This window comes from Pinus tabuliformis, chromosome Q (genome assembly GCF_031772625.1).
Source record: "Pinus tabuliformis cultivar Carrire ecotype Pingquan chromosome Q, CPIR1, whole genome shotgun sequence".
In the NCBI taxonomy this organism is placed as follows: Eukaryota; Viridiplantae; Streptophyta; class Pinopsida; order Pinales; family Pinaceae; genus Pinus; species Pinus tabuliformis.
This window is the reverse complement of record NC_142296.1, coordinates 565,997,624-566,000,933: the sequence shown is the minus strand read 5'-3', so window position 1 is coordinate 566,000,933 and position 3,310 is coordinate 565,997,624. Positions and strand designations below refer to the sequence as shown.

General features: G+C 38.6%; 1 pseudogene; it reads right to left on the bottom strand.

Annotated features, from left to right (window-relative positions):
* Positions 1 to 787: 787 nt before the first annotated feature.
* Positions 788 to 2,295, bottom strand: LOC149220703 (uncharacterized; annotated as a pseudogene).
* Positions 2,296 to 3,310: the final 1,015 nt, after the last annotated feature.

The following is a 3,310-nucleotide window of genomic DNA, read 5'->3' as shown; positions in this document are numbered from 1 at the left end:
ACCAAAGCATTATAATCTTCTCATATTTTCCGATTAATGCAATATACAGATAGCAGGGGTTTTTAATTGTGGCTTTCCCCAAAAAATTATTGTGTTATGTGTGATTTTTTTTATGCTTCCTGATTTCATCGATGGTATATTGTTTCCACTGATAAATATAGTAGATTTAGTATATTGTTTGCAGTTTGAATCTACAAGGAATTTTTGCTAGATTTGTAGAAATTTCTACATAAAATATTGTATTTAATGACATTTGATCTCTGGATTTTTAGTAAATTTAGAATTACGATAGATCTATATTGGTTTAGATAAATTGTAAATTTTCATATCAACCTTAAACTAGTTTAATTGTTTTATGTTTTGAAGTTCAAATATATTTTAAAATTTTGTTAAAATTATAAATTTAAATTATAGAACATATATAATTTAGTTTTTCAAAACATTAAATATATTTATACATTCAAGGTTACAATTTAAATAACGTCAAATTATAACTTCCAAAAAAAATTATATCACCATTAGAATATAATATTACAAACTTTAATAATATACATACATTCCTAGATTCATGAGAGATATTTGATATGAGAAAAACTTAATAATATACAACATAGATACAAGTCTTTCAAATTAATATATCTATGGTATGGATCACAAAAGTCTTACATCTAACCATATACAACTTAATAATACATCTACATTCTTAAAAAATATCTATATGAAAAAGACATCAAAATAAAAATAAGATATTCCTAAACCTCAAAGACGGTGAGAGATAGAAAGAGTGGTAAAACTTAGGATCCATTGCTCTTTTTTTTTGGGTTCCATAAGCTCTTTATGGGTGGATGGCTCCCATAGAATGTCCCATGGCTCCAATATAATGATTGGTGGGACATTAGCTTTAACAAAAGGTACAAGAAAAGTCCCAAAGGTACAACAAAAGCCCAAGAAGACTCTATATGGATATCACCACAAGAGAGAAGGATCTTGGTGGAGGTGATCTCCATACAAGACAAAGAAAAAACCTTGGGCATTATAGACATGGAAGCTCACTAATTTGGTGAATTGTTTAGCAGTATACCAAATGAATAGGAAAAGTAAGACATAAAAAGCCTCTGAACGGTTTACCCGCTAAAGATATCTATTTATTATTATAATATCATGGTAAGGGTCTGAGCACCCAATGCTGACCGTCGGGCTCCACTCTCAATTTCTTCAACTTGGCGAACAAAGTGACGGCCCTTCTGACGCCCCTGTTGTCCATCATTGTGTGATAATCGTGGCCGAACATGACGCCACCGGGCCTCAGAATTGCGTAGGCAGCGTTGATATCCGCCCACGCTGAATGAAAATCGTGGGCGGCGTCCACCTCGATGAGATCCGCATAGATCCCCCACTCGCACAACGCCCGCAGCGCCCCCGCCGTGGAGTACGGCACCGGGACAACGGTGCCCGTCAAATTCATGTAAGCCACGTTCTGCATGAACTGGTAGAAAACAGCATGACGTCACCGTTGACGATTTGGATGTCGCGGAACTTTTGCCGGAAGCCGGGCCATCCCCGGAAATCGTCGACGCACAGAATCTGGGCGTTGAGGCCGAGGTCGCGTGCGAGCGCCGCCATGTGGAGGGCGGAGGCGCCCAGAAAAGTACCGAGTTCGACGATCGTGCGCGGGCGGACTTCCTTGATGAGGCGCTCGAAGACGGTGCCGGTGGAGCCCCAGCCCTTGATCCGCCGCGGCCGAAGCAGCCCCCGCGCGTGCTCCGGTGGGAACCCTGCGAACGGCGATGTGCCGTTGAACAGGGCATCCAGAATTGCCTGCCGCACGGCCTCCGACTGTACCGGCGCCGCGCACTGGCGATCGAACCGTGCCAGATCCGCCAAAATATCCGGTGATTGCTGGCCGACGGGCAGAGCCAATACTTCCGTCTTCTTTACCGGCACGGTCTGGACAGCTTCGCGGCTGCCGTTTCCGGCATCTCTGCAGGCGAGGTATGATAGCAGCGGGGACGTTATGACGCCGAAAGTGTAGGCAATTGCAGCCAAGGTTGCGGCCACCGTGTAAATCCTCCTCCGCCCGCTGCCGGCGTTGAATGGTGGCAGGACGAGCGACTTGGGGACATGGCCATCCTTCATCTAATTCCTCGAATCTCTGCCTTCACACACACAGATGAATTGTGTGAATAATAATGATGAAGAAATTATTTTCCCAATGGTTGTGCGGTGTCTAGCGGATTTGCTATATACTCTTGGCCTGCCGTGGGGGCTACAGTTGTCCCACTTCTAACCAGAAATTTTAATTATACGTGTAATAAGAAGATAAAAAAATTTAAAGAAATTTCTGAAAGTTGGAGTCGGGTGCACCAAAGCTTTAACAACCCGTGGAGTCCAGAGGGAAATTGAAGTTTCTTGGCCAGTGGTAGTTTTCACATTTAAGAAAATAGAATATTCCGAGTAACCCGTTCAGTTCGAAGCGTCGTGGATGATGTTGCACGGCGTATTCGAGGCGGTTCTTGGAGTTTGTAAGGCGATTATTATTGTGGCCGATGATTTTTCCCGAGGAAAAGTTGAAATTTTAGAATTGTGTATGGCGGAGGAGTTGCTAGGAAAGTTATGGAAATTTTGGTTATATTTAGAGAAAATTTGGTAAGGATTTTCGTAAATCCAAGTTATAATTGTTAAATTTCAAAATCTTAGGTGTCCTAGACGTTTTTGATGGTGCTGAATCCGTTTCCACCATCAAAAACACGATTCAAACATTGTCTCTACAAGATTTTTAATTTCTTTTTTACTTGGATTTCGGCGACTTTTAACCGTCCAAACAATTCCTCCGCTTCATTAGACGACTGCTTTTAAAATAACCAATTATTTTGGTTTTTTTAAAGAGTGAAATAAAACGAGGATAATTTCTGAAAGAAATAAAACGAGGATAAACATCGTTCAGATAATGGGAATTATATAATTATGTAAATTTTTAGATCAAATAATTCGTGGATAAACATCATTCAGAGAGAATGACAATTCTGATTAGATTAATTAAAGCAATTATGTGCTTTTTTTTATCATTTGACAATTCTGATTAGATTAATTAAAGCAATTATGTGCTTTTTTTTTTTATCATTTGACTAATAATGTTTGGTATTATAATTTTTAATTACGTAGGCATGATTTAAATATTATATAAGTTTTTTATATGCTGAATTTATTTATAATTTTTAAAATTGCAAAATTTTAAAATAAAATTGCAATTCATAAAATATTATATCATTCGATTTTAATAAAAAAAAATCATATCATTCAATTTTAATAA